This window comes from Hyla sarda, chromosome 5 (genome assembly GCF_029499605.1).
Source record: "Hyla sarda isolate aHylSar1 chromosome 5, aHylSar1.hap1, whole genome shotgun sequence".
Lineage (NCBI taxonomy): Eukaryota > Metazoa > Chordata > Amphibia > Anura > Hylidae > Hyla > Hyla sarda.
The window spans coordinates 215,536,422-215,559,680 of NC_079193.1; the positions used below are offsets into that span (position 1 = coordinate 215,536,422).

At 40.9% G+C, this 23,259-nt stretch overlaps 1 long non-coding RNA gene across 1 annotated transcript in view; it reads right to left on the bottom strand.

The window, feature by feature from the left end:
• Positions 1-5,991: 5,991 nt before the first annotated feature.
• LOC130273783 (uncharacterized) overlaps positions 5,992-23,259 on the bottom strand; it is an 84,650-nt gene continuing 67,382 nt past the window's right edge. The window contains exons 3-4 of the long non-coding RNA XR_008844119.1: positions 17,793-17,869; positions 5,992-6,187 (exon numbers count right to left, since the gene is read on the bottom strand). This is a non-coding gene — a long non-coding RNA (uncharacterized LOC130273783). The remainder of the gene's footprint in view (positions 6,188-17,792; positions 17,870-23,259) is intronic.

A 23,259-nucleotide genomic window follows, 5' to 3' on the forward strand; every position in this document is an offset into this window, starting at 1 on the left:
CCCCGCTTGTCCTCAGTGTACAGAGCCCTGCTTGTCCTCAGTGTACAGAGCCCTGCTTGTCCTCAGTGTACAGAGCCGCGCTTGTCCTCAGTGTACAGAGCCGCGCTTGTCCTCAGTGTACAGAGCCCTGCTTGTCCTCAGTGTACAGAGCCCTGCTTGTCCTCAGTGCACAGAGCCCTGCTTGTCCTCAGTGTACAGAGCCCTGCTTGTCCTCAGTGTACAGAGTCCTGCTTTTCCTCAGTGTACAGAGCCCTGCTTGTCCTCAGTGTACAGAGCCCTGCTTGTCCTCAGTGTACAGAGCAACGCTTGTCCTCAGTGTACCGAGCCCTGCTTGTCCTCAGTGTACAAATCCCTGCTTGTCCTCAGTGTACGGAGCCCTACTTGTCCTCAGTGTACAGAGCCCTGCTTGTCCTCAGTGTACAGAGCCCTGCTTGTCCTCAGTGTACAGAGCCCTGCTTGTCCTCACTGTACAGAGCCCTGCTTGTCCTCAGTGTACAGAGTCCTGCTTGTCCACCCACACTTCCTGTATTTAGACCCCTCACAAAGACACACAGACAATAGCTTATAGGGACAAAAATATACAAATTTTTTAACCAGTGTAGATTACAAATATACATATAATGATATTATCTACATTATATTAAAAAAATTGTTCACGACAAGTACACTTAAATTTTAATTAAAGAAGATGTCCAGAGGTAAGAAATGTATCCCCGTGAATGCTGTGCATGCACCTCTCCCATACAGATTAACCTCTTGAGCACCAATGGTGTACCTGTCCAGCTCCCCTTCTATGAAGCACGCACATAGCAGGATGAACAAAAAAATAAACATAAACACGCCGCTTGCGTAAATGTCCAAACTAAAAAAAAAGTACTTTAACCGCCGTATACGTCAATGCCCTATACGTAAAAAAAAATACCAAAGTCCAGAATTGCGTATTTTTGGTCACTTTGTATACCATGACAAAATGTATAAAAAGTGATCGAAAAGTCACATCAAAACAAAAATTGTACGGATAAAAATTACAGATCACGGTGCAAAAAAAGGAGCCCTTTCACATCCCTGTATATGGAAAAATAAAAAAGTTATAGGGGTCAGATAAACTTCCTTTATCACTGCTGTGGCAATAAGTTCCTCCAGTTCCAGAGATCCCACTACTGCTGCCGGTATACTAATACTGGTGACCACAAGTACTACACATTCCAGCTGGCCCTGGTATCACCAACTGCATATTCCCTATTCCACACTGCACTACAACTGTCCCACAATTACTATTGCAGCTTCCCCATCACTGTGCCTCCCTAAGAAATATATGATGTCCCTGTGGAAGTACTTCAGCCATAATGACCCCTGAGATCTAAACCGTGATTTGTGGGGGGAGTACAAGCCTTAGCCGTCCCACAGGCTTCTTCCGTTTTGTACAACCTGCACTCCTCTTGGGTTGCATATATTGTACAATGAGTTGTCCATCCTTAAAGGGTTACTCTGGTGGAAAACATTTTTTTTTCTTTTTAATTAACTGGTGCCAGCAAGTTAAACAGGTTTGTAAATTACTTCTATTTAAAAATCGTAATCCTTCCTGTACTTATCAGCTGCTGTATGCTCCAAAGGAAGTTCTTTTCCTTTTGAATTTCTTTTCTGTCTGGCCACAGTACTCTCTGCTGCCACCTCTGTCTGTGTCAGGAACTGTCCAGAGCAGGAGAGGTTTGCTATGGAGATTTGTTCCTGCTCTGGACAGTTCCTGACATGGACAGAAGTGTCATCAGAGAGCACTGTGGTCAGACAGAAAGAAACTCAAAAGGAAATGAACTTCCTCTGGATCATAGAAGTAATTTACAAATCTGTTTAACTTTCTGGCACCAATTGATTTAAAAAAAATTGTTTTCCACCGGAGTACCCCTATAAAGGGTTTGTCCACCATAAGGTGACTTTAGTACTTACCTGCCAGACAGTAATGGACATGCTAAAGGAGGATCAGTGTTTGTCTTGGGACTAAATGGCTGTGTTGTGAGTCCACCATAACACTGCTGCTTTCTTTTTGGATAGTGGCTATTTCCTGTTGGAGTTCCTTTCCTCCAACTACAAGCCCCAGGATCCCTTGTTTGTAAGTGTGAGGTCACCTTTCTCCCAAACTTCAACCACCCCACCCCTTGCAGCAGAGCTGAGCTTCCTTCCATGGGTACTGTGATGTAAACTACAATTCCCTGCAGCCCTGAGGAAAATGATCTCCCTCCTACTCAGAGGTCACTCCACACATTGAAGCACAGACCGGCTCCCTTTCAACACCTGAATAGTGATGTAATGTCTCGGACTGCACTGAAACCTGGGAAAAGCTGATACAACACTGATTTTGTATGCTGCTAACAATGAAAATTAGGGTAAAGATAACATAAGAATTGTGAGACCAGCCATCAACACTAACTTTACATCCCCTGTAGCATACTCAAATTTAAAAAAAAAATCCTGGAATACCCCTTTAACATGAGCAAGATATAGCACTGAGCAACATGCAGCTGCATTGTATGGAGTTTATAAGATTTAGTATTTTTTATATAACATTTCTATATTTATCTACCCTATGATTGTAACACTTTATGTTGTCTCTTGTACAGGTGACAGTTCCTCCCCACAGATGATTTTGTTCATCTGGTCCTTTTCCTTGACTCATTTATAACAATGGAAAGCTGCCTGGCTGGAATCCTCTTTGAGCATCTTACATTCATCTGTTTTCGTTAATCTCCTAGTAAATGTCATTTGTGTCTTCCAGGCCAAGAGGAACCATTTTTCCATGTGTACTGCCATGTGACAGAAATAGCTTCTCACACTACAAATGTGTTTGACTGCTCTGCTGCATCTGTCAGTTCAAGTGGAGTCAGAGTCATAGGCGGACAATCCCTGCCCTTTTCTTCATAGGACATGCTTCTTCTCCTAACACATGCATTACCATAAGAACCATAATGTTTATTTACTAACTGAACTAGAAAGGAACAAAGCATTGATTTTTCTATTCATACTGGATATATTTAAGAAATAACCACATGCAGTTTAGCTTCACACTAGTTTTGAAAGTTTGTTACCTTAATACAATATACCCAGTTACTTCCTTTACATTTCTGTTTATTCTGTGTTGCTTATACAGTATAACAACAACATGTATTGCAGCAATGTACAAAAGTCACCACCATTCATAGCAGTCCCTTTTGCCCAATTTCCCTATCTCAAAAACACGCTATGGACATTCCATAGAGAGCTAGTTAGAAGGATTTTCTCTTTCAATATAAATAGGTCTACACTAGTGGATTATGTGAGTAGGAGACAAAGAGGACAGAGGATGGCTGTCATAGCATATTCAAGCTGTGAAAATGGTGCAGTACAAGTAATAAGTGTATATTAGAATACAGTTTGTCTGATCTTAAAAGTTTATTTTAAAATCTAGTGAGGGAGGGGTAAGTAAAAAAAACACATTCTCTTATCCATTATCACAGAACTTTCCATTCCATTATCACAGAACTTTGCTCCCCGCTGACCGGTACCTCTAGGTTTATGGATATGATGTCACACACCTGCTCGCGGGACATGGCTGTGGCCACTGAATAGACAAGTTAACATGTGACATCACTGGAATTGTAAAATTTTCAGAAATTTTAAAGCCATTTTTTCCACAAATAATTACAATTTTGGGACAAATTTTATAAACATGCAAAGTGGAGTAGTTTTTTACATTGAAAGTCATTTCAATGCTGGATGTTGGTCTAATCATTTTACAGAGAGGAAAACATTATGTGTGATGAGGGAGAACATTATCTGTGATGGGGGAGAACATTATCTGTGATGGGGAGAACATTATCTGTGATGAGTGAGAACATTATCTGTGATGAGTGAGAACATTATCTGTGATGAGGGAGAACATTATTTGCGATGGGGACAACATAATTTGTGATGGGGGGAGAACCTTATCTGTGATGAGGGAAAACATTATCTGTAATGGGTGAGAACATTATCTGTGATGGGGAGAACAATATCTGTGATGGGGAAGAACAATATCTGTGATGGGGGAGAACATTATCTGTGATGAGGGAGAACATTATCTGTGATGGGGAAAGCATTATCTGTGATAAGAGGGAACATTATCTGTGATGAGGGAGAACATTATCTGTAGAGGAGGGAGAACATTATCTGTGGAGGGGGAAAACATTATCTGTGATGGGGGAGAAGATTATCTGTGATGGGGAGAACATTATCTGTGATCGGGAGAACTTTATTTGTGATGGGGGAGAACATTAATAGGAATCAGATAGATAAATGTCCATTAAGGTCTTTCTAAGAGGACAGAAACAATCAACTACTGTAAGTTTTTTTCCCCCAATCTTTACCATTTCCCCCCCCCCCCCCCCCCAGGGCCTTCTTATATCTTGATGTAACATCCCTAAACCAAGAAGCTCCAGACAGCAAGGAGTGAAGCTTTTTTATACCAATGGTGACACAGGTGTGAGGAAGATAATAGAATATTAATAAATTAAGGACAGAATTTCCGTAATTCTGCACAACTTCCTTTCAGCAAAGATTGCTGAATGGAATTTCAGAATTCCGGACGTATTTCTGTGTTCTCAAAACACAGAATTGTGCTGAAATTCACTGACTTCAATAGGATTCCGCCATGGAATTCCTCAAAATATAAGACTTCAGAAAGTGCAGAAAATGGAATTCCGCTGTGTAAATTCCACTGTCTGAATGGCACTGCGGAATCCCATGGAAATCAATGGGCAGTTATTTTCGTCGGAATTCCACACGGAAATTCCCCCGTGTGAACGTGACCTTACCCACTTCCTGACCAGATTAAAAAAAAAATGTTATGGACAGACAACCCCTTTAAGGGTAGGGACATGTAGTGAATACACACCGCTTGTTTGACACTGCCTATTTTACGCTCCTTTTTAGGTGTTAGCAAAAGTCTATGGGTCTTGGGTGTTTATTATTACTCCCATAGACTTTGCTAGCACAGAAATACGCTGGGTCAAATATGCTGTGTATACGCTACGTATGACCCTACCTTACATAAAGTAAGAAATCTTTGCTATCCGGAATACCTGTTTAATGAAAAAAAAATATACATGCAGATATTGTCCTCAGTCAGTTACAGATTGCCCTGCTCTTATTTTCTACAAAGAACATACATTTAACAACTAGAAGGTTATTTTATAGCAGTTATAAGTTACTTCTTTGTTTCCCAAATACACCTATTTGAACTAGAGAAGTGATTTCTCAGTGGACTGCGGGGAGCTAGACAGAGAGATTTATCACTACTACTGCAGGCAAATGCTAAAATGTCACTTGAAATGCAGCCTGTTCACAGCATCCAGATATTATGCAGTGCAACTCAGACAGTCCTACTGGGGTAAGAGAACCAGCGCTGCTCCATTAGACTACAGCAGTGTTTCCCAATGGATGTCCGGGCATGCTGGGAGTTGTAGTTTTGCACCATTTGGAGGCGCCCACGTTGGGAGCCACTGTGCTAGAGAGCGTGTCTTCTACATGCATGTGTGCGTGTGCATTGAAATGTTACCATGTTACAATGTTACCATACATACACTGATACGAATGGTCCTATGTAAATAAAATGAAGAAAACGCACGGAACATTTATCCTACATTGAATCTTAAAAGGGGGTTATCCAGGAATCGTAAAGCATACCTAATTTCTTTCAAAAACCGCTCCTTGCCTGTCTCCAGGTTGGGTGTGGTTTTACAACTTGGCTCAATTCACTTCAATTGAACTGAGCTGCAGGACCCACACCCAACCTGGAGGCAGACAGGGAGCGGTTTTGGAAAGAAATTATCTCTATTTCTCGATTCCTGGATAACCCCTTTAAGCATTTACACTTGGCCATTTGAAATACTAGAATGTGTGCTACTCTTGTATGCAGCTATTAATGTACTTTCCACTGTCTTCTTTTCACTGTGTCCTTAGAAGAACAATTTTACTATCCAGTTTAATATAAAAAAAAATTGCCATTTAGTACAATGCATAGTTTGACACACAATTAACTAAAATTAACTATTCTGTAACATCCAACTTTTTTTTTTCTCATAAAACATAACTATTTATTCAATTGAAAACATTACAATAAATTTCATCTGTGGGAAAGTCTTGGCATGCGTATAAGGGAAGCAGATGTTTTTCTAATCTTTCCATAAGAAAAGAAAAATGAAATAAATAGGTTAAAGTGAAATTAATTTTAGATTTTTTCATACAATACAAATTAAAGGAAAATTCATTTGGTTCTATATGCTATCTTGTTCCTCCAAGAACTCCTTGCAGCACCTTCAATGTCCACCTTTTAACACCATGTCATTTTTAGGTCCAAATATCCCTGTGGATTAATTCTTCAACGTATCTTCATAAGGGTTAAAGTGTGAAATCTCCTGCATAGTTATAGAATAAAACTATATACTTTGTCCTGTCTGCATCTACTTCAAAAGGAAGCTTAGGCAGGGCTGGTGCAAGGATTTTTGCCACCCTAGGCGAAAGCTAATTTTGCCACCCCCTTGACCCTGCCCATTGTCTCCGTCCTTTGACAAGCCCCACCTTACTACTGGGGTGAGACACTGTAACAAACCTCCTCATGTAATCACCTTACTACTGGGGTCAAACACTATAACAAACCCCCTCCTCATGTAATCTCCTTACTATTGGTGTGACACACTGAAACAAACCCCCTCCTCATGTAATCTCCTTACTACTGGGGTAACACACTGTAACAAACCTGCTTCTCATGTAATCTCCTTACTACTGGGTGACACACTATAACAAACTTCCTCCTCATGTAATCACCTTACTACTGGGATGACTGACACACTGTAACAAACCCCCTCCTCATGTAATCTCCTTACAACCTGGGTGACACACTGTAACAAATGCTGGAGTGCATCAGGGGGAGTGGTGCTGGCTGTGAGTGGGTGCTTCGGATACTGGCTGGCTAAGTTGTGGCGGCTCCCTATTTTGCCTATAGGCAGAGTTGGCCCTGAGCTTAGGATATTAACACATTCTATTTTATTATTAAGTTCAATATATAAATAGTATGCAGTAAGCTCTACAGCTCCTCCTTGTGGTGGCTACAGGCAGCCAGAACATTATGCCCTATAACACAAAGCCCGAAGCTCTATATTATAGACTGGTGCTTGTTTACAGAGCCTGTTCACGGTTCTAGTGTTGGGCAGGTAGGGACAAAATAATCTATCCTTCTCCTGGCCCTTTGCCACAATCAGACAGGGTGATGTTGTCCTATTCGGCCCATGATTTCTCCCTGTAATAGGGCCCTAATCTGCAGGGGATTCAGAGTATTGTATAAAAGCATAAGAGTAAAGCTTTTACTACTTTATAGACAGCACAGAATTATGGACCAATTTCAAATAAAGAGGTGTTCTATGGTAGTGATCTAAGAAGTTCAGATCCCTGTAGCAGGGATTAAAGGGTGAAGACAAGAGGGCTTCTTAAACTCCGATCCTTAGTCTAGCCAATGCCAAGTCCAATAGCAATCTGGAAAAATCACTACTACAACAGCTATTTAGGCTTTGTCACCAAAGTCCAATGCATATAGCTGTAATCAGGAAGCCTATTCTATGGATTACACATACAGTGGCCTTAGAAACCTATTAACCCCTACTGTGCCTGCATGTGCGTTATAGCTCATGGCAGCTTCCTTGATAATTTTTCCCTTTTCCTGCTATCAACTGTGAAAGACTATTGGAAGTTTCTCTTCTTACCAGTGAGTTCATTCAAACCATTATAAAGCGCATCTAATTATGGAAAAGAGGGGGGATTACAATTTTATTTTATTATGGGTTTTGTTTTTCAATAAACAACAAATTTTTACTCTTTCAAATGTACACAGCCATACTGTAAGTCCTGGGGGTATCTGAGTACTAAGAGTTCCTCTGCTTTCCAATAACCTCTGCACTCCGAACAAGCCTGGAACAGTTTCACATGGAAGTTAATAAGTCATATCCAAACTTCAGGTTCCTATGGTCCATTTGCACGATGTAAAACATATCATTGAACTGTTGTTATCAGCAGCTAAGAAAAAAACGCCCCCCATTATCAGATAAAATAAAAAAAAAGATCTACAAGCCATACTTTTATTATTTTGGCCACATATTCCAAGCTGAGCTGAAAATGGAGGCTTTTTTTCTGGCCACGACTTACACACCTGGCATATGTCACTGTCCACTGAGGTGCACTTTTTTTATGACGTGCAAAGCAAGTAACTGGTAGTGATATGGTTAACACATAGAATGTAGCCGTCATTACTGCTCACAGCTGCTACCAGAAACATTAACATGTCTTGTGAATAGCAGACACCTGGGAATACTGGTATCTCACAGAAAGGCTCTTCAGTGTTTTCGTTTCTTAACACTAAACATTTTTTGTTTCCATTTTATAGCATAGCCTGTTTGTCTTTGGACCACATGACACCGTAGGAGTGAAAGTTAAATAGGCTTTTTATCACGTTTTTCATTTTCAGTTTTGGATGAAAACTACAGTAGAGTGTTATACACTTCTGGCCACCCTAAAAATATGTTGAAACATAGAAAACAACTTACTGGCCCTTCATCACTTCATTATTAAAATGGTGGGGTTGGGTTTACGCTACGTTTGTTCCATATGTTTAGCATATATGCCAGGAAAGCGCCAAACATACATGCTATAAATATCCATAAGCATCCATTGTCAGTCAGAGCTAAGATTGTCCTATTGGCATTCACTGGGCTGTTAATTGTCAAAATACTGTAAAAATAAAGGATGGAATAGCATAGTAGACTATGACTACACTATTCCAGCCAACAAGATCCTTTAGAAATGGATACTCTGGTCATTTATGGACTCATGAGCTTCCTGAGGCAGAGATGCTGGTCACTCCTAAGTCTCCTCCTGTGCTCCCTTCCAGGATGTTGGCACTGCAGATAGCCATTAAAATGGTATTATGAGGTTGTCAGCAGTAACAATCCTCTGTTCAGGAGAAGGAAAGGAAGGGTTACTACAGAGCTGATCTCCCGAAGGAAGCTTTGATGATATACACTCACATTGTTCATGGTATACTTTCTACAAGGTGATGGAAACAGTCCTCAGAGATTTTGGTCCATATGGACATGAAGGCATCACGTGGTTGCTGCAGATTTATTGGCTGCACATCCATGATGTGATTTTCCCCTTCCACCACACCCCAAAGGTGCTTTATTGGATCAAGATCTGTTGACTGTGGAAGCCATTGGAGTACAGTGACATCACTGTCATGTTCATGAAGCAAGTTTGAGATGATGTGAGTTTTGTGACATGGTGCACTCTCCTTTAGGAAGTAGCCATCAGAAGATACACTGTGGTCACAAAGGGATGGACATGGTCATTAGCAACACTGGCCATCATTCTGACCGTACCATCTGAATGTCGTATATGGAATCGAGACTCATCAGACGAGGCAGCATTGTCCATTCAGATATGGTGTTCTGCACACCTTGGCTGTAATGAGTGGTTATTTGAGTTACTGTTGAATTTCTTCTATCTTGAACCAGTCTGCCCATTCTCCTATGACATCAACAAGGCATTTTTGTCTACACAACTGCTGTTAACCTGATATTTTCTTTTTTTGGACCATTCACTGTAAACTCTAGGGACTGCTCTGTATAAAATTTCCAGTATATCAGCAGTTTCTGAACTACCCAGACCAACCCATCTGGCAACCATGCTACGTTCAATGTCCCTTAACCCTTTAAGATACAAACCAACAAGAAAGCTAGCAACTATATAATGATGCACATCCAATAATTAGAAATAATGATACAATGTTATTAGACACAAAAAATGAGTACAAAGACAATTAAAATCACTTAAAATATGTATGACCAAAGTGGAGGAATGCACTCCTACTACACTCTGCCCTGTGTTAGGTATAATAACCAAAGGGGAAAGAGTCCCAATACAATACAATAATTAATTGCAGCTACACACACAGAAGTAAAAATCTTATAATAATACTATATGAATACATATAAACCATGCAAAGTGCAAATGGCAAAGAATACCACTATAAATAATAAAGTGTCTATGTTTACCCAAAGTGCTATATGCATACACGTGTACAAAATATGTGTAATGAAAGCAGAACTGCTGGGGTGCTGACCAATCTGACCAATGTGTACAAAACACTACTGGGACTCCATGACCCCAACACAGGGGATAACGAGCTCGGCAATGATCAGTGTTATCGGTGTTCTGCTGCTCCAGCCTGCTGGAGCTTCCTGGAGCAGCATAGGACCATTCAGACAGCATGGAGTCAGGTAAGGGCCCTCCCGCCATCCACTCAGCTGATCGTAATATCACGATATTACCGCAATGGTCCTGATCAGCTCAGCTGATCGTTAATGCCAGGCATCGGCCTGATCATTAATGCCCGTTATTAACCGTGGGTTCTTGCTGCTGATAGCAACCGGGAACCACCGGGTATGAAGCGTGCTCAGCTCGCGAGCACGCTTCAAACATTGGTAACGAGTAACAGGTGCGCCTTTGGTCTTTAAGCACTAGAGACAAAGTGCGTACTGGTACCCCCTTGGTCCTTAAAGAGTACATGTCACCAAATAAAACTTTTTATATAGTGTTCCTTGTGTAATTAGCAGACACTTTCCCATTCACTTGCTTTTAATATTATCAACATAAATATGTTTAAAATGTAATAGAAAAAATGGCCACTAGGTGGCTCTGTTCTGTTCCCTGTCACAATTAATACAGTGACTTTGGTCTCTTCTTGGCCTGGCAGGAGACCAAACTCAGGAAGTGTTTCTCTGCACTGAGCTTGATTGACAGCTGCACAGAGTCTCACTGAAAGCTGCAAAGATCCTCACTGAAGGATGCACAGAGCTTGAGGTCTTCCATTCATCACAACACTGCAACCGTGTGAGGGCAGAAGTGGTCATCCAGCAGGCTTCAGTGATGTCATGCCTGCTGGGAAATGCCCACTTTCTCCTGCTGGGAAATTGCACTATATGAGCAAGAATAAAGGTATGGTACCAAGCTTTTTAAAGCTCTGAAATTGTTTAAAGGGTGAGTTAGGAATAGTTAGTGAACATAGCCTGAGTTAGTTCAGAACAGTTTATTTGGTGACAGGTACTTTTTAAGGTGTTAAATCCCTTTTCTTCATCATCCTGATGCTCGGTTTGTTGTCCCAACCACATCTGCATGTCTAAACGCATTGAGTTGCTTCCATGTGATTGACTGATAAGCGATTTGTGTTAACATGCAATTGAACATGCATACCTAATAAAGTGGACAGTGAGTATAGATGGATAATTTCATTATTGGAGTTTCTCAAGGACTTTTTTCTGGAAGTAGACACTGGCCCAGAGTTATCAATCTACATGAGACAAAAATGTCCCCCATATTAACCAGTCACATCTTAGTGATGCTTACTTTAATTGTCTGTGTGTCCATACATGTGATTACTTTTTTTGAAGGCAATGAAGCATTTATATACAATTATCAGCTATAACATTTAAACAACCTGTGAAATATTGTTAGGTCCCCTTCATGCCACTAAAACATTGAGAAGCCAAGAACTATGAAGGTGCCTTGTGGTATCTAGGACAAGAGCTTGACAGCAGATCCATTAAAGGGGTTGGCCACTTTTAAACATATTTTTGAGAAATCATTGTCCTGAGTATAATGTGCACCTTACTTATACAGTTAGCTTCTCTACAGCCCTATTCTTTTTAGTGATGTGGCTCCATCCCCCATCAGTCTTCTGTCCCTGTATGCAGCCAGACAGCTCATCGTCCATACATGGAGAAGCATGTGACAGTACACATCACTGTGCCTCCTCCGCTGCGCCTGCGCTCTGTGTTTGTATGCACTGTACTCCTATGGAGGAAGCATGGAGATATGTATCATCAAATGCTCCTCTATGGGCCGCAGAGAAAGCTGACTGTATGAGTAAGTTGCACACTATACTGACTGTATGAGTAAGTTGCACACTATACTGACTGTATGAGTAAGTTGCACACTATACTGACTGTATGAGTAAGTTGCACACTATACTGACTGTATGAGTAAGTTGCACACTATACTGACTGTATGAGTAAGTTGCACACTTTACTGTCTGTATGAGTAAGTTGCACACTATACTGACTGTATGAGTAAGATGCACACTATACTGACTGTATGAGTAAGTAGCACACTATACTGACTGTATGAGTAAGATGCACACTATACTGACTGTATGAGTAAGATGCACACTATACTGACTGTATGAGTAAGTTGCACACTATACTGACTGTATGAGTAAGTTGCACACTTTACTGTCTGTATGAGTAAGTTGCACACTATACTGACTGTATGAGTAAGTTGCACACTATACTGACTGTATGAGTAAGTTGCACACTATACTGACTGTATGAGTAAGATGCACACTATACTGACTTTATGAGTAAGTTGCAACTATACTGACTGTATGAGTAAGTTGCACACTGTACTGTCTGTATGAGTAAGTTGCACACTTTACTGTCTGTATGAGTAAGTTGCACACTTTACTGTCTGTATGAGTAAGTTGCACACTATACTGACTGTATGAGTAAGTTGCACACTATACTGACTGTATGAGTAAGTTGCACACTTTACTGTCTGTATGAGTAAGTTGCACACTATACTGACTGTATGAGTAAGTTGCACACTGTACTGTCTGTATGAGTAAGTTGCACACTATACTGACTGTATGAGTAAGTTGCACACTATACTGACTGTATGAGTAAGTTGCACACTATACTGACTGCATGAGTAAGTTGCACACTTTACTGTCTGTATGAGTAAGTTGCACACTTTACTGTCTGTATGAGTAAGTTGCACACTATACTGACTGTATGAGTAAGTTGCACACTATACTGACTGTATGAGTAAGTTGCACACTATACTGACTGTATGAGTAAGTTGCACACTTTACTGTCTGTATGAGTAAGTTGCACACTTTACTGTCTGTATGAGTAAGTTGCACACTATACTGACTGTATGAGTAAGTTGCACACTTTACTGTCTGTATGAGTAAGTTGCACACTATACTGACTGTATGAGTAAGTTGCACACTATACTGGCTGTATGAGTAAGTTGCACACTATACTGACTGTATGAGTTGCACTATAGTTACATTGTACTCAGGGAAATATTTTCTCAAAAATCTGTGGCCAACCCCTTTAAGTACTATAAGTTGCAAGGTGGAGTCGTATTTGTTTTACCAGCAGAGACCACAGTTTTTAGTCAGTTTTGGGAAGTTCAATATGTTCTGTTATTCACATCATTCCTAAACAATTTGTGCAGTGTGGCAGGGCACATTATCTTGCTGAAAGAGGCCAAGGCCATTGGAGAGTGATGTTGTCATGAAGAGCTGTACTTGGTTTGCAACAATGTTAAGGTAGGTGTTCTGTGACAAAGCAACATCAACATGAATGGCAGGAACTGACTGTTCACTTGCTGAATAGTTTGTCCCTTACTGGTACCATTATAAGGAAATATTCAATGTATTCAATTCACCTGGTTTTAATGTTTTGACCGTTTTACCAGTTTGCATGCCTTTTTGGCTCTATATCAGCATTCTTTAAAGCCTAAACTGTATTTCACTTGGCAGTACTATGGTTATTGACAACATTTGTAAATGCCCTTGTTAAAGTGTCTCAATTATTCAGCACCTCAGAATGCTGGTCTTAGGTCTATGAAGACTAAACTGAACGTCTCAGTAGGGGTTAATGAATGGTTCTTTTACTGCACCAGTAACTGAGTTCAGCTGTTTGCTTTGAAAACAATAGACGTCAGCCTCCGTAATTACATAGCGCCATTCAGCTAAGAGAAACTCATGCAAACTCTATTCATGGGGGACTTAATTAATTAATGATGTTACTGTTCCTTTAATACCAGGCTTTCCTAGTCTAATGGGATTTAGGAATGTGCCAGTAAGGGCTTCACAGTTCTCATGTTTGGTAGATAAAAATACATTTTTTGTTCTTGCCATTGTTACTTTCTGTGCATGGAAAACACATAAAAATGTGCCCTAAATGCAGTTATAATAAGGTCAAGTTCACACAGTGCAGTTTTTGTTGACTTATCTGTATTAGCCAAATCAATCAGCAACTACAAAAAAGACATTCCCTTATACTTTTTCTTAATTAATCCCCCCTATAGTTTGAGCTAAGGAATCCTATAAGGCTCTGATCATACTGCCATCACATTTTGTCCTATTGAGGTTATGGTATTTTTTTTTACCAGACGTGCAGTATAATATTCTTGCTGTACCTGGATACAGTCCTGATTGACTCTATTAAAAGTATTTTTTACTTTATTAGTTACACTTTTCTAGTACCGGGATGAAATGACTTTTGCCCTCGGAACTGCTTTCATTCTTCATGGAATACTTTCTACAAGGTGCTGGATACATTCCTCAGAGATTTTGGTCCATATGGACATGATAGCATCACTTGCTGCAGATTTGTTGGTTTCACATCCTTGATGTAAATCTTGCACTCCAACACATCCAAAATGTGCTCTATTGTATGGGATCTGGTGACTGTAGAGGCCATTGGAGTGCAGTGACCTCATTGTCATGTTCAAAAAAACCAGTTTGAGATGATTTGAGCTTTGTGACATGGTGCATTTACCTGTTGGAAGTAGCCATCAGAAGATAGGTTCACTGTGATCATAAATAGATGGACATGGAAAGCAATAATACTCAGGTAGGCCGGTATGTTTAAATAATGCTTAATTAGCACCAAGCGACCCAAAGTGTGTCAAGAAGAGCCATTGGCCAGTGAGTGTAGATCTATTTAATGCAGATATGTCTTCTGCTATAAATCCTGGTAGGTTCTTTTGGTCTACAGAGATTTATGATAACTGAACTAGCAAAGGTCTACCAAGCTGCCTACTAGCGAGCCCATTTGGTTTAGAGACCTTCCTAGGAAGGAATTATGAGCGTCTTCATAGAAAAAAACTGCAGGTGATGGCTCCAAGAGAGATCAGAAAGGATCAGAATAACATGTGGACAGAAGAAATAAAGAAATAAAAGAATCAGTCCAGAGTGGGATTTTTTGTTTACCTTTTAAAGTCATTCGAGAGCACGAAACAGTGAAGGGACAACATTTTGCAATTTATTTGACTTTTCATCATAAGACTTCAACATGTAGCTTAGGACACTGCTCTGTGCAGACGAAGTATAATAGGTCTGACACAGTTATCAAAACTAGATTAAAGTTGGTGGAGTCACTTAAAGGGGTACTCTGCCCCTAGACATCTTATCCCCTATCCAAAGGATAGGGGATAAGATGTCTGATGGCCGGGGTCCTGCCGCTGGGGACCCCCACCATCTCCCTGCTGCACCCGGTGTTTTTTTAGAGCATCGGGTGCAGCACCGGAGACTCTTGATGTCATGGCCGCGCCTGCTCGTGATGTCACGGCCATGCCCCCCTCAATGCAAGTCTATGGGAGGTCACGAGTCTCTGCCCCGCATCGCCAATCATCCGGCATGGAGCGAGGTTCGCTCCGTGCACTGAATGTCTGAGGTGCCGCAGTCGAGATCGCATGAGTCCCCAGTGGTGCGACCCCAGCGATCCGACATCTTATCCCTTATTCTTTTGATAGGAGATACGGGGGAATATTTATCAAAGGATTTAGACTGTTTTTTCCTGTCTAAATTTGTCGCACAGAAAGTCGCAGTCTAAATATGTGCGACTTTTCTGCTCTAGAGGATTTTTAGAACATGATGCATTCTAGTCTATTTTAGACTGAAATGCATTGGAAAATGCATTGGTGCTGAATTTATCAAAAGCGACTTTTCAGCGACAAGTCGCATAGGCTGAAAGTACGCCAAAATGTCAGACCATGTTGGAGCAGGTTTAAATACAGTCTAAAGCATAGATCACGAAGTCTGTGCACAAAATTTATCAAGAGCCATGTGCCTTTTGAAAAATTAGGCGCACAATAGACCAGACTAACCCTCTGTAGGTTGGTCCATATTGATGCGGGACATAGACAACTTTGATAAATATCCCCTAAGATGTCTAGGGGTGGAGAACCCCACTAAGCATTATTGAGGGAGATTAGCTCCAAAGAGCCACTGAAAATAGCAGTCAGAGACGGGAAAAAACGTGTGAATTTTAAAAGGCTTTTCCTGTTTTTATTTTCCAGCACAAAAAAAAAAACGCAGCTATGACAAAACCTGCTTTTTATCCCATAAAATTCATACCCCATAACAGTACTCACCAAAAGTCCTAGCAAGCTAAATCTTGCCAGGGTTTGAACTTTATCTGCATTTCCCATATCTCACTCAGCTTCTCTGGATGAGATACACCCTTCTCAATCCTGGTATCCACATATGAGAGGTACCCTGGGGAAATATTGTGATCCCCGACCACCACTCCTGTAACTGTCTCAAAAAAAAATAAAAAATAATATATATATATATATATATATATATATATATATATATATATATCTAGATAGATAGACAGATATGAGGATCTAAACATATATGGAAATCATGCATATATGTCACTGAGGCTGCTCGTTTCAGTGATGTAATTCCTGGGAAAGTTATACAGCTATAACAATAGGTTATGGAGTGGTTGCTGTATTAAAGGGGAATTTGGGATTTAGGAGTGACCAAAGAGCTTGGGTGGGAAGCTGTGAAGTTTCTGGAGTCAAAGGCTGACTGAAAACAAGCTGATAAACTTCTTCCATCATTCCTGCATTGCCCCCACTGGTATTTTTTACCTAAAACACACAAAAGCCTTACATCACCTCCAGGACACCCAGTTGTCTTGGGCATCGGGTCAGTTTCAGAACCCATCTCTAACTATATAGACTGGCTATCACAACCATTCCTTACCAGCAACACCTATATTAAACATACAGACAATTTCATGAGGGCTCTGAATGAAGCTCCATGGGCAAAAAAAAACACTTTTTTCTCCTTACTATAGACTTTGAAACTATATCTACCTCAAGAGAAGGGATTTGCCACTGTACATGAATTTGTTATCACTGCAGGCAATAGCCCAGATTGTAAGTGGAGCTTGTCCTGACTATTAACTGCTTCCAGTTTGAAGAAGAATGGTATAATCATGTATCTGGTACTGGACACAATCACATGTACTTTTGCCAACCTGTTCTTGGCCACCCTCAGCCAACTGCGTCTACAGTATTAAACAAAAATCCATTTTTACAGTGCCTGAAGCTACACGTCTGCTTTGTGGTTGACATTTTCATAATCTGGGAGGGAATTAGAGAATTCGTACAGTATTTGAATACAGAAAAGAATATATGAACTTCATGTCTAAGTACTATAGAATTTAGTGACATGGAAGTGATAGAAAAGGAGCACTCCCTGTGCACAGGCTATCGTAAGCTGACAGCAACCATGACAGCGTATGCTTTTGCATTAGAGTTACCACCTACGACATGTTACTAAAGTTATCCCATATGGTTAGCACAGATTAACAGCAGAGAGGATGACTTTAACCTTTCCTGCCCTATGACGTATAGTTATGTCATGGGTGAGAATGAAGTTCCATGCAATGACATATATTTACAGTATTTAGGATTAACAGTCTATGAACCAATCACAGGAGCTGCACTCGTATAGATGGTAATAAATGGCTGCTATCAGCAGCCAGGACTCACCTCTAATGCCAGACAGCAGCGATCATGCCCATGGCCAGCAATAACCCTTTAAATCCTTCAATAAAATTGGATTACAGGTTCTAAAAGGATACATTTCTGGTGCTGATGAGTTTGGGTGTCCTGATCAGCTGGGATGAAGGCCAATGAGTCCCCTACCTGCCTCAGCAGCCTAGATAAGTGGATAACACAAATCAGTACTATGCCTATGGCAGAGAACAGTGTAAGCAATTGTAACATTGTATGTCATAGTCCTCTATGGGGGGGAGGGGTTATAGAAAATGTGAATAAACGTCCTCTCATCCCCCATAAAAGTTTAAATCACCCCACTTTTCCCAATTTTTTTTACAATAAAAACATGTAAATAAAAATAAACATAAACATATTTGGTTTCACCATGTGTAGAAATGTCCAAACTATTAAAATATAATGTTAATGAAACCGCATGGTAAATGGCGTTAAAGTCATATTGCTGATTTTTAATCACTTTATAAACCAGAAAAAATGAATTAAAAGTGATCAAAAAGTCCAATCAAACATCCCTGTATATAGAAACATTTAAGCATACTTATTTTCTTAAAAAAAAAAATAAAAAGTAAGCATTTAAAGTAGTAAGTAGTAAAATAAAACAAAACAAATATAAAGTGGGTATTGTTGTTATCATATATAATAAACATTTCATTGTAAATGTACAGTGCACTGCATAGAAATGAAACTCCCCAGCTTGAGCAGTGAGGGTGAATAACTGGGTCCCACTCTGTTACAGGTTTAAAGGGGTACTCCACCCAGACATAAGATGTCTGATCGCGGGGGTCTGGCCAATGGGACCCCCGCGATCCCTGTGCAGTTATACAGATTTGTAAATGACTTCTATATAAAAATCTTAATCCTTCCAGTACTTATCAACTGCTGTATGCTCCACAGGAAGTTCTTTTCTTTTATAATTTCTATTCTGTCTGACCACAGTGCTCTCTGCTGACACCTCAGTCCATTATAGGAACTGTCCATAGTAGGAGCAAATCCCCATAGCAAACCTCTCCGGCTCAGGACAGTTCCTGACATGGACAGAGGTGTCAGCGGAGAGCACTGTGGTCAGACAGAAAGGAAATTCAAAAAGAAAAGAACTTCCTCTGTAGTATACAGCAGCTGATAAGTACTGGAAGGATTAAGATTTCTTTATAGAAGTCATTTACAAATGACTTTCTGGCATCAGTTGATTGAAAAAAAATGTTTGCCAGCAGAGTACCCCTTTAACCCCTATCCTTCGGATAGGGGAACACATGTCTAGGGGCAGAGTGCCCCTTTAAGAAAGTGTGGCTTGTAATCGAAACAGCTGTTAACAACCACTAGTTAGCAGAGCGAGCGACAGCACCAATGAACTTATAAAAAACTTCTAAAAAGTTTCAGTGAGTGCCATGCAATACATTAAAGGGTAGCTCCCACCATCCTCTTTTTTTTTTTTCTGTCCCTGCCTATTGCCCATCTATCCCTAACCCCCTCCCTGCCTTTATTTTTTTTTTTTATTATCTTAAAAATGGCATTTTGTCTGCCTGGTAGTGTGCTCACTACCAGGCAGACTTCCCCAGCAGGCACCACGTCACTGATGCCTGCTGGGGGCCGAGTTCCGCCCATAGTTCTCAGGACAGGGTGCCTCCAGCTGTTTCACCACCACAACTCCCAGCATGCCCTGACATCTATTTGCTGTCAGGGCATGCTGGGAGTTGTAGTGGGGAAACAACTGGAGGCACCCTGTGTTGGAAGACACCCAGCCCCCGACCAATATCGCATCCCCCCCTCCCCCCTCACCTGTGCCGGACCATGAGCTGTGGTCCGTAGCAAGCAACAAGTGTATGCCCGGCTTCCTGTCATGCCCGTACACTCTGGAAACTGTCTCTATGTTTCTGGAGGATTGAAAGTCCTCCAGAACCATAGAGAGAGTTACCAGAGTGTAGGAGCATGACAGGAAGCCGGGCATACACTTGCACTTACACTTGTTGCTCCATATAACGTGCTCCCCCCGGCAATGACAGGACACAGCTGCAAGGAGCAGTGAGGAGGCGGCGTATCCCCACTGGAGCCGGGGCTGTAAGCAGAGGTAAGAGCCATGTGCCTCCCTGCTGCAGGGAGAATATGCAGCAGGGAGGCGGCCAGTGTGAGAGTCCAGGGAGCCAATGCGCAGCCCTGGATTTCACTGTGCTCGCTCTCGCCTGTTTGATTGACAGGCGGGAGCGAGCACCGCAGTGACTGGAATTTCGACTCATTTGCCAGGCTCAAATGAGACGAAATTCTGTAGTGACGTCACTGCCGAATGCATTCGGCCACTAGGAGGGCGACCCCTAGTGGCCGAATTTAAAAGTGATTTTAAACTGGTTTAAAATCACTTTTTTTAATTAAACTATATTAGAGATATGTTGTAGTACTTAAGTACTACAACATATCAATTTTTTTATTTCATGACAGTGCCCATTTAAGCTACATATTTACTTTTTTACATCTTAAAGCCCCAGCAATTAAGTTACACTTGTTAGCTAAACAAAACTTCAACACAGGCCACACTCACATGCCTAAGGGCCTCACCATCCATGACCTGGTTTAACCCCTTAAGGACTCAGGGTTTTTCCGTTTTTGCACTTTCGTTTTTTCCTCCTTACCTTTTAAAAATCATAACCCTTTCAATTTTCCACCTAAAAATCCATATTATGGCTTATTTTTTGCGTCGCCAATTCTACTTTGCAGTGACATTAGTCATTTTACCCAAAAATGCACGGCGAAACGGAAAAAAAATCGAAGAAAAAACGCCATTTTGTAACTTTTGGGGGCTTCAGTTTCTACGCAGTGCATATTTTGGTAAAAATTACACCTTATCATTATTCTGTAGGTCCATACGGTTAAAATGATACCCTACTTATATAGGTTTGATTTTGTCGCACTTCTGGAAAAAATCATAACTACATGCAGGAAAATTTATACGTTTAAAAATGTCATCTTCTGACCCTATAATTTTTTTTTATTTTTCCACGTACAGGGAGGTATGAGGACTCATTTTTTGCGCCGTGATCTGAAGTTTTTATCGGTATGATTTTTGTTTTGATCAGACTTTTTGATCATTTTTTATTCCTTTTTTAATGGTATAAAAAGTGACCAAAAATGCGCTTTTTTTACTTTGGAATTTTTTTGCGCGTACCCCATTGACCGTGTGGTTTAATTCATTATATATTTTTATAGTTTGGACATTTACACACGCGGCGATACCACATATGTTTATTTTCATTTTTTTTTTACACTGTTTTATTTTTTTTATGGGAAAAGGGGGGTGATTCAAACTTTTATTAGGGAAGGGGTTAAATTACCTTTATTAACACTTTTTTTTTACTTTTTTTTGCAGTGTTATAGGTCCCATAGGGACCTATAACACTGCACACACTGATCTTCTACACAGATCACAGGCGTGTATTAACACGCCTGTGATCAGTGTTATCGGCGCTTGACTGCTCCTGCCTGGATCTCAGGCACGGAGCAGTCATTCACCGATCGGACACCGAGGAGGCAGGTAGGGGCCCTCCCGGTGTCCTGTCAGCTCTTCGGGACGCCGTGATTTCACCGCGGCGGTCCCGAACAGCCCGACTGAGCAGCCGGGTCACTTTCACTTTAGAAGCGGTAGTCAGCTTTGACCGCCGCTTCTAAAGGGTTAATACCGCACATCGCTGCGATCGGCGATGTGTGGTATTAGCCGCGGGTCCCGGCCGTTGAGCGCCGGGACCGACGCGATATGATGCGGGATCGCGGCGCGATCCCGCTTCAAATTGCGGGAGCCGGCGCAGGACGTAAATATACGTCCTGCGTCGTTAAGGGGTTAAAGCCTGGTACAGATTCAATAGCAATAACCACACCATAAACTTAAACAAAATACGCAAGCTAAATACTTAAAGGGGTACTCCGGTGGAAAACTTTTTTTTTTTTTAAATCAGCTGGTGCCAGAAAGTTAAACAAATTTGTAAATTACTTCTATTAAAAAATCTTAATCCTTCCAGTACTTATTAGCTGCTGAATACTACAGAGGAGATTATTTTCTTTTTGGAACACAGTGCTCTCTGCTGACATCACGACAGTGCTCTCTGCTCAAATCTCTGTCCATTTTAGGAATTGTCCAGAGCAGTATATGTTAGCTATGGGGATTTTCTCCTACTCTGGACAGTTCTTAAAATGGACAGAGATGTCAGCAGAGAGCACTGTGCTTGTGATGTCAGCAGAGAGCTCTGTGTTCCGAAAAGAAAATAATTTCCTCTGTAATATTCAGCAGCTAAGTACTGGAAGGATTAAGATTTTTTAATAGAAGTAATTTACAAATCTGTTCAACTTTCTGGCACCAGTTGATTTAAAAAATAAAAAGTTTTCCACCAGAGTACCCCTTTAAGCCTTGTATATGTCAGAGGACTGGGCAGTCAGGCATGTCGGATTTCAACATGCTCACTCCTTTTGTTTTCAGGGAGATAAGCCGCCACCAGAGGTGTCTGGCAGCAGCCTTCTGCCCTCTCCTTATTTAGAACATCTATATGCTCAGCCGAGCCATACACTTCAGATACATGTTGGCAGCAGCGTATCTCTCCTGAGAATAGAAAGATTGAGCAAGTTGAATTCCTGACACTTCCCTGACATCTCCCATCAGATAGCAGTCAGGAGGCCCCCATACAGATTGGAGGGTTAGGAGGCCCCCATACAGATTGGAGGGTTGACTGGACCAATGACATCAGTAACTTCAGCAGACATTTAATGCGTAAGGCCAGCTTAAAGTCCACCGTGAACTATGAGAATCTTTCTACATGTTTCCATGTGAATGTAATGTTGTTTTCACATGAAACAATAGGTGTTATTTTTAGCCTATGATGGTATTACTACATACTTTGTGCCTTTCTGTTGCCTGACCTCTTTCTGACAGTCACTAGTAAAGAATCTAGTTTCTTCTTAGCATTGATGACAGAGATTGCCATGTGGTACAAGGAATGCAGCTGAAGTCTCTGGACATTCTAGATGTGTGAACACTGTGGACTTCTCCTTCTATCCCAGTTACAAGACAACAGCAAAAACATGTCAGGGAATAAGAACGAACCTTAACCCTTATGAAGCAGGAAATTTACATTTTTGGGTTTTCATTCCTTTTCTTCTAAGAGCCATAATACCTTTATTTTTTCTTCCACAAGGCCATATGAGGGCTTGTCTTTTACCATGACCAAATACTTTGTAATGATATCCTTCAGGTTAGCATTTGAAGGCGTATTCCAGGAATTTCTTTTATTTGACTATGCTACAGGGGCTGTAAAGTTAGTGTAGTTCATAATATAGTGTCTGTACCTGTGTGTGAAAGTGTTCTCACAATTCTTATGTGATTATCGCCCTAATATTTATTTTTAACAGCATACAAAATTACTCATGTCTCAGGATTTCCCGGGTTGCAGTGTGTCGAGACCTGACATCACTAGTCAGATGATCAGAGGGAGCCTGTCCTGCTTCAGGCTCCCAACAGCTGTAGGCCCCCTGATTAGAAAACACTGTGTTTCAATGGGT